The sequence below is a fragment of the Leptonychotes weddellii genome, chromosome 1 (assembly GCF_054177405.1).
Source record: "Leptonychotes weddellii isolate Sample4059 chromosome 1, ASM5417740v2, whole genome shotgun sequence".
Classification (NCBI taxonomy): Eukaryota; Metazoa; Chordata; class Mammalia; order Carnivora; family Phocidae; genus Leptonychotes; species Leptonychotes weddellii.
Window position 1 is genome coordinate 129,815,191 of NC_138369.1, and position 9,161 is coordinate 129,824,351.

Here is a 9,161-nt window from a genome sequence, read left to right on the forward strand (position 1 = left end):
CCAGCGTCACCTGGTGCGCGTGTGCCCCTGCGCGTCTGTGCTCGGGCACTCGGACACGCGCGCGTCTCCCGCCCGGCCCAGAAGAGGGCTGGTGGGTTCTCCCCAGGGTCCCGAGAGCCGGGTGTGGGCTGCTCCATCTGGGGTTCGCCGAAGTGGGGCGGGGGGGCTGACCGAGACGTGAGAGGGTCAGGGCTCCGGCTCCCGAACCTGGGGGTCCTTTTCCGCAGACCAAGAGCCGGAGCTGCGGGGGTCGTGCCATGCCCAGCGCGCCTCCCCCAGGGCCCGCTGGTCTGCGCGTGGGCGGCGGGTCGAGGGGCGCCGGGACCTTTCCGGGTCCCCCTCGCACCCTGCTCGTCTCCGCAACCCGCCAAATGCTTGCAGTCTCCCTGCTCCCCAGCCCTTTTCCTCAGAATACTCTTGGGGCGCTTTCCCTTCCTCGCCTTCACTGGCTGCTGTCATTGGTCATGTTCTTCTCACATGGCAGACTCTGCCGCCGTACCTCCCCTCACTCTCCCTTTCCTCCTCCTTCCAATATGTCAAGAGCCCTGTCTCTGTCCCATCCCTATGCTGGGGAAGGGGGCACACCAGCGGCGCACAAGGTCCCTGCCCCAAGGAAAGCTGGCTCTGATGCCAAGGGCAGACTGCTCCTCTGAGGAGAACCAAGCCTTGATAATGATGCTCAGTCCTCTTTTTCTGGCCCTGCTCCAGAGGGGACCCCCAAAAGAACTTCCTAAACTCCCCCTCTGCTCCTGGTCCAGTCGACATTCACTCACCGCCTGCAACCAGTTCTAGTGAGCCAGTGATGCCCGTGCTGTGGACAGAGGGGCTCACGAGCATGGGAGAGGAGTGTCCAACTGTGTCCTCGAGGACTGCGCAACCTGGCGGCTGGCTCTGACCCCATACTGAAGGCGCTCAGGGAAGGAACTGCTGGGGGCAGCTGTGGCTGGAGGACAGCAAGGTTTGAGCACAGGGAGCTTCTGAAGGGTGTGCGGGATATAGTTGAGTACCAAAGAGGAAAGGGCTATTTCCAGATGGGGTAGAACAAGGTCCCTTCCTCAGTCAGGGCTGTGTCTGGTGTATACAGGAAGGATGGACCATAAGGACAGAGGGAAGAGGAGCCAGCCTGACCAAGGATGGTGTTTACCTTCCAGAGGGGTCTCCCCACCCAGACTGCCAGGACCCCATTTCCAGGAGAACGGCCCAGATGTCTCAAGTGCAGGAACTCTTCCATGAGGCAGCCCAGCAGGTAGGCTTGCGTGGTGTGGGGGTCTGAGAGGGAATGAGGGGTCACCAGACAGGAAGCTGAATGGAAACATTACAGTACCCTATTTTAAAAGTAATTATCTCAGAAGTTTATTTTGGTATCCTGACTTAAGAAAATATTATGGCCAACTGTTAACCAGCTGTGTGCAGAAAATCTGGTATTTTTTGTAGTGGATTTTGAATCCTGGGCATCCCTCCCTGCCCCATGGAGGTTTTCCATGAACAGAGTGAGGACTCACATAATATAAACTCCTTTTCCTATTGAATCAAAGCAGTGTAAGAAGGTAAATTTATTTCTAAATAACTCATATATGCTGAAGCCAAGTGTGATGTAGGAGAGATGTTAGAGTTTGAAGCCAACGGCCAAGAAAAAGTTCTTGAGATGTCTTTGGTGCAGAAAGGTGGTTTTATTAAAGCACGGGGACAGGACCCGTGGGCAGAAAGAGTTGCACCAGGATCATGAGGAGTGGCCCATTATATACTTTCAAGTTGGGAGGGGGTTAGGGATATTCTCTAAGGAATTTGGAAGTAAGGTTTCCAGGACCTTGAGGGGGCTAGCTATTATTGGGCAAGGAAAAGGTCATTTATTACCGTCTAATAAAACCTTAGTCATGAGACCCTTCAGATGTATATCCACCAATAGGCCATATGCTTGGGCGGGGGGAGGTGTTGATTGCCAGCACATATCTTGGGGGGTTTAGAAATAAAGGAAATTTCTAAAGGAATTTTTATATGTTAAAGTAGACTTACAGGACCCTGTGGGGGGTGGGTTGGGGTGGGTGGGGGGCGGCTAGAATTGTCTTTTGACCTTAGCAAAGTATTAACATCAAGGCAGTTGAGTCCCTAGAGGAATGTCACTCTGCCTGTTTCAAGGACTTGTCAATGGGCTGTAGGTAGTAATGAAATTTAATAATTTTTCTTCTGCCTTGGTTTTCCGCATCAGAATGGATTTCTGGATTTCCTGATGGCTGCAGGTTCTTCTTTTTTCTTTTCTCCTTCCCCTGTTGATCATTAGAGATAGTAAATATTCAACATAGCTATGGAATTGAAGTGGCTCTCTGCAGAAATACAGTGAATCCCTTAAAAAGTAAAAAGCCGTGCTTCGGTATTTATCAGGAAACTACCTGCACCAGTCTTTGCTGTTGAAGGATCACTCAGCCTTGAAGTTTTCACTGTCCCTTCGATTTCTCTTATACTTTGTAGAAAAGGGCAGGAGGGTTTCTGGCATAAAGGGAGGAATGAGCCTGCTGAGAGGGGAGAAAATCAACTCAAGGCCTCACACAATTGCCAGAGAGCAGGCTCCAGAACCTGGGTGTCCTGAGCCAAAGGGCAGAGGCTGGTGAGGCAGATGGGGTTCTAAGTTGGTGGGGGAATGCAAACTGGCCAGTCACGCCCTCTTCAAGTTTACAGGTACATGGGAAAAATGCAGCATGGTGGCTGGCAGGTGGCGAGTACCCAGCACAAGGTACTGCCCCTCTTCTCCCAGGCAGGCCCCGGGCTGTAGCCCCTGCACCCTCGTACTCAGCTCCTCACACTCAGCCCTGGAAGTTTCCATGCTGCTGAGAAGTGAGGGACTGGAGACTTGGCATAGCTCCTCAAAGATGTTTCAGAATGCCTGCCCAGAGCTGTTCGTTCTTAGTGTGGCCGAGGACCTGTAGAGAGCCCTTGGTTAATCAGGGGTCTTCCATTTTAGTGAGCTTGACCAGCTTCTCACCATACTTGCCATGTGTTTTCTTTGGATATGTAAGACTGTACGTGAGTGTTTACACACTTGACATGTTATCTGTGGACCACTTCCAGAATAGTGGCTGCTGTGATAGGGCATGAAAAAGATACCAAGATGGAAAACAGGAGGCTCTTGTCCCCAGGGAGTCTAAAAAAAGAGAGGAGTTAGACATTCTGGGTTCCCTCTGTGAGAGGGATCTGTGGAGGCTCAGCTGCAACCCTCTCTCCCCTGTTAAAAACTTTCAGTGGCTCCCTGTGTCCACCACCTAGAGTTCAACTCCTTAGCGTAGGCCCTGCACAGGTTGATCCTGCGGGAGTTTCGAGCCTGCATCTTCTCTGTGCCCCACACTCCAGACAGAGGTCACCACTGTCCGGGCACTGTGCTTGTGTCTTTCCCCCTCCGGTGGTCCTTGCTGATACTTCTCACTCAACTGATTGGTCACTGGAACCCTCCAAGTACCGAAGGCAGTGCCTGGTACTGTAGATCAGGTTGAACATGATGACTGTTAGTTGACTAACCAAATCAACAAGCAGCAGGTAGCCAAATGCAAGTTCAGTTACCATAAGAGAGGCTTGCTTTTAAAACTGTGGTGGATGCAAGCCCTCTGTATCACCTCTCTCTCCAAACACTGAGGGGCTGGACAGTGTTCAATGTCAAGGCCTTTGGTGTTCACTATCTACACACATTTGAAATCTGTCCCTTTCCTCTGACTCCCTGCACTGTCTTGTCCAGGGCACCGTTTCTGGATTGGGTGATTCATACCCTCCTAACTTCTTTTTTTTTTTAATTTAATTTAAAAAAATATTTATTTATTTGAGAGAGAGAGAGAGAAAGCACGGGCAGGGGGAGGAGCAGGGGGAGGGGGAGGGGGGAAGAGGACAAGCAGACTCCCAGCTGAGCAGGGAGCCGGATGAGGGGCTCAGTCCCAGGACCCTGAGATCATGAGCTCAAGTCAGACACTTAACTGACTGAGCCACCCAGGTGCCCCTACCCTCCTACTTCTTTCTCCACATCACTACTTAAACGATCCTTTACTAAAGTGTGAAGCTGTGCATTCAACTCCTTTGCTTAAAGCCTTTCCGTGGCTTCTCACTGCCTTCAGAATTCAGCTCAAACTCCTTATCTTGGCCCCCAAGGCCTCCTGTGCTCTGACTCAGCTCCCCCTGCTCGAGCTGCATGCTCTCCCCCTCCGCACTTAACTGTGTGGCATGGAAACGGGCTGTTTCTCTCCTCTCTCCCTGAAGGCTGTGAACTCCTTATCCATTGTCGTGTCCTCAGTACCTGCCATTAGTGCTCAGCATCTAGAAGGTACTCAGTTAGTGCTGGTTCTACTTAATGGAGCTCACTGGGCTGCCATTTGCATTATGTGCTGAAGTATTGGTGGAAGCAGAGCACATACGTGGTGAACCTAGGAAACATGTCCCAGGCTGAGCGGAGTGCACTTACTACGTAATGAGCATTTAACGTTGCCTCAGCTCACTTCATCTGCACAACCACATTCTGGAGGAAATAGGATGATTTGGGTTGGACAGATGAAAAAAACAGAGCCATTTGGAACCCAGGTGTGCTTGTGGCCAAGGCCCCAGCTTTAATCCTTTCTGCTCTTTGCTTCCGGCGCCGGTGGTAGAACAGGGCCACCCAGATAGTAAATCAGATGCCTGTGCGGAGAACAGATAGCAGGTTGGGTAACTAACATGTGTGACGCTAACCTCTGGGAGTGGCTGGCCCTCTGGAAGTTTCCTGTGAACCTTCTTCTACCTTTACTCTAGCCTCGGGAGTCAGGAATTCTACTAGGAGCTTTGGAGCTTGGAGAACACAGGAATAAGGCAGCCCCATGCCAAATCCTTTAGTTTGGATCTGCTCTTCTCTTGGTCACTGTGACTGGAAAGTAGCTCTCAAGAACTTTGGCCAGAGTAGGGATGCTTGTGAGTAAGGTGGAGAGGTGAATGGATGGGTTCTTGGTTCTGCTTTAATTGTCTCGAGACCAGAGGGAGTAGCTGTGTGTGTGTGTTGATCAGTACTAAGTGGACCAGCTGAGAAGAGGCTGTAGATCAGGTTGATAATCTGGTGGTCAAGGGTACTGACTCTAACACTTTGTGACCTTAGACAAGTTATTTAACTTAGGTAAGCCTCTGTTTCCTCACCTATAAGATGGCTGCAATAATAAAACATACCCTAGGGAGTTACAAAGATTAAAAGAGATAATTCGTGCTCACTCTCTCTCTCTCAAATAAATAAATAAAAATAAAATCTTAAAGAGATAATTCATGTAAATATTCAGTGTAGTGCTTGGTTCATAGTAAGAAGCCAGTAAATGTTGGCTAATAATAAAACTAAGGTAAGGAGTATGTATTTGTTCCATATTGTAGTAAAATAAGTAATCAGAAGGTTCAGTGGGGAAACCGATGCAGGACCTAAGTCAGACCAAGTCAGCCAAGACCTAAGTCCCAAATCCAGGGTGACCTAAGTCAGCCAAGACCTAAGTCCCAAATCCAGGATTACTCCAGTGGCTGAAGCCAGAATGTGGGACCTTGTCCAGGACAACCTGCTGGGTGGGTGTCCACTGAGGAGGACGGGACACTTTCTAGACCTAGATGGGTGCAGAGTGGCTTGAGAGTGTGTGTGTGTGCGTGTGCGCGCCTGTGTGTATGTGTGTGTGTGTGTGTGTGTGTTTGAGAGCCTGCTGAGACTCTGGCAGGAGCAAGTCTTGTTTTGGGACCCTCTGTCCTCGAGCATTTCACTAACATGAGGTGTGGTTTGGCAGTGGACTTGAACCCGAGGGGCTGGGTTCCAAAGTCTGACTGTGCCACCGGATGTGCTGGGTCCTTGGGCAAGTTATTCAGGGATCCCTGTCTGCTTCCACAGCTGTGAGATAGGGAGGGAGCACCTGATTTTCAGGCTTTTATGCCATATGGGGAAGGATCTGGCCCGGAACCTGTCACATGGCAAGCCGTAAATACTGTGTGTGTTTAGTGGCTGGACGAGGCAGATTTCACACTGAAGCCCAGTAGAGCACACTGTTTGTGAAGCATGGGCCTGGGAAGCTAAGGAGCTGCTGGAGCCAGAGGGAGGGCGATGGAAGGCTAACAGCCCTACATCCCATGCTTGTCTCTGCCAGTCCTTGGACAGAGAGGACTGTGGTGGCAATACGGTGTGTCGGGAAGATTAAGCTGGCAGGAGAAAGCATGTAGCCTGCAGGGAGAGATGGCAAGTTGACGTGCTGGGTGAGGTCTGATGTCCAGCAAGATCAAGTGCTTTTAGCATTGAGAATAGTGAGGAAATTCAGCCCAGCCAGGTATTTACTGAGTGCATATGATCGTCGGGATCTCCAATAATATCTATTGCTGGAGATCTTAAAACTGAAATATCGGGGCGCCTGGGTGGCTCAGTCAGTTAAGCATCTGCCTTCGGCTCAGGTCATGATCCCAGGGTCCTGGGATCGAGCCCCGCGTCAGGCTCCCTGCTCAGCGGAGAGCCTGCTTCTCCCTCTCCCTCTGCAACTCCCCCTGCTTGTGCGCTCTCTCTCTGTCAAATAAATAATTTTAAAAATAAAAAAATAAAATCTAAAAAAACAAACAAACAAACCTGAAGTCTCATAATTACTATGGAATAAAGAACGCCTCTAACTAATCTGAGGGTTCTTGTCTTCCTTCTCCCAGGGCTGGATGGTCTCCAGAGAAACCTAAAGGGAGGCTGGGTTATGCAATGGGATGTAAACAAGTCACCCAAAGCTGCAGATTAGCTAGTATGAGTGACTTGTATTCTTTCTTCCCCATCCAGCCTTCTTCCAGAAACTTAGCTCCTGTAGGAGTAAGTCCATGAGGACCCCTTTCTAGGAAATCTGGGTGCTAATGTCTGGCTGGCCTGAGCTAATCACGTGGAAAAGAGCCCGAAGCAGACCCAGGAAGTTGGTGCCCTGGTAGAGCCCGTGGCAGCTGGCCTGAGTGTGGGAGGAGGTGTTCCCAGGCTGGTTTCCGGGGCAGCGGGGCAGGGGGGGGGCACAGCTGACCTGAATGGGCCCCAGCATTGCCTGACTCCCTTGCCCTCCCTTTCCCTTCTCTGTCCTCTCATCCTTTGCTCTCTTTCTCACTTCAGTGGCTTCCCTAGGTTAGCTTAGGATGGTAAGAGTAAAGAAGAGAGTCTGGTCAAGTGTGGGCAGCTGGTGAGCAGGGAGGTAGTACCAGCACGAGAGGCAGAGGGGCCCGGAGAAACCTGTGGCCCAGCCGCCTTGCTCGGCAGGTCTAGAAACAAGGCCAGAGGTGTTGAATGGCCTGTCCGAGGACACATGGGAAGAGGGGCAGAGATAGGCTGGAGCCACAAGTGCTGATGGTAGTACAGCTCTGGATTGAGCTTAATGTGGCCTGTCTCTAGATTATAATATTATTTTGAGCACTGGTGTCAGGCTTCATTGCCAAAGCTTTGCCCTTGTTTTCTGCACCCCCATTAGCCAGTGTACAGTTAAGTGCTGACTTTGCCATGCATTTGCCAGGCCTGGTTTGGAATCTTTAAAAGCCAATATGTAAAATGAGCCTTAGTGGCCACATGGGAGGTTAGAGGGTATTGCTTTATTAGTATGTAGAGAAATGAATATGGCTGAGGAGAAAGGAAAAGGGAACTTCAGACAAAACCACCCTGGGGCACCTGGGGCGCTCCGTCGGTTAAGCGTCTGCCTTCGGCTCAGGTCATGATTCCAGGGTCCTGGGATGGAGCCCCATGTCTTTGGGCTCCCTGCTCAGTGGGGAGTCTCCTTGTCCCTCTCCCCCCTCTGCCCTGACCCCCCACTTGTGTGTTCTCTTTCTCAAATAAATAATAAATAAAATCTTTTTTTTTTTTTTAAGAAACAGTGGTTTATTTTTCTAATGAAATTACCAAGCTGCTGAATCTTAAGGCCTCAACAAATGTTGCATCTTATTATTTTCATTGAACAATAAGACCTCCTATTTTGATTATTCTCCGTAAATAGCAATTTTGTTTCTGCAGTTGTTTCCATTTGCCAAAGTTATGACAGACAGTTTAATATGGTGGCTACTGCTTTCAGGGGATTCTATCAGATGAATCCTCATTTCCATCACAACACCTGCTGGCAATCTTTCATCAAAAGTCCATCCATTAGGACTTCTCTATCGTGGTTGGCCAAGAAGTCCTGCTTTGGCTGCCAGGGCTTCATTCTGCTGAATATGATATTCCTGAAATCTCATGGATATTCTTCGTGTCATTTTTAAATATTTCTGTAAGCAATGTTCGGAACAGGTGGTCTCTTCAGGTTTTACTTCTCTTGTTGTGAAGTCTTTAACGCAATCCCAAAAGCAGGTTTCTGTAAGTTTATTGTAGGTTCCAAGAAATCCCTTGAACTGTTTTATCTGATCAGATTCTGGTATTTGTGCAGCCATATTCTACTGGTATGTTTATTAGTCACCTTTTCTGATGCATGAGCTTCCTTTTGTTCCAGAAAATTAGTTGTCCAACCTCTGCTTGAATTTTCCAATGACTGATTTCTTACTTAAGCATAGGCTCTCGCATCTGACACCAGTGCGAGGCTGGGGGGCTGTGCTGCCAGTCGAGTCTAGGAGTGGGGGGTCTGGGTCCAATAATAAATAAAATCTTAAAAAAAAAAAAAGACAAACCCACCCTGTTAGCCCCTCCTTTTACAGATAAGGAAACTGAGGCCCAGAATGGTTGGATGGAAGAGAAGGGCTCACATCAGAGGTCCCTGGACCATGACCGTCCTTGCCCTCCCAGTTTTTCTAGAGTATGAAGCTTGTCCGATTTTAGAGATTGTCTTTGGTTAAAAGATACAAATTACAAATAACGAAATTAGGTGTAATCTTTGGAAGGGACTCCATGCAAGTGAAGGGTCTTGAAGCTTCAGTTGGTAGCTTCACTGCCAAGCCACCAATGGTACCTGGACAGAACCAACTTTTGGAGATGGCAGAAGAAAAGAGGCTTATGGTCCTGGAATCTGGGAGAGAAGAAGGGACAGAGCTGAGTCTGAGGCTTTCGTGTGGACACTGTCACCCTTCCTGCTCTCTCCTCTTTGCTGTTCTCCCTTTCCATTTTATAGCCCTGTTTGCAACTCCCAAAATGACAGTTGGGCCAAAAATGCTGCCCATTTGTAAAAAGGGGAATGGAGACATTTTATGAATGAAGGTGCCCTAGAAACTGGAATGGAAGT

The 9,161-nt window shown here is 49.4% G+C and overlaps 1 pseudogene; it reads right to left on the reverse strand.

The window, feature by feature from the left end:
* Nucleotides 1–7,827: 7,827 nt before the first annotated feature.
* LOC115938536 (mitochondrial import inner membrane translocase subunit Tim9 pseudogene) lies at nucleotides 7,828–8,450 on the reverse strand (annotated as a pseudogene).
* Between the last annotated feature and the right edge of the window lie 711 nt (nucleotides 8,451–9,161).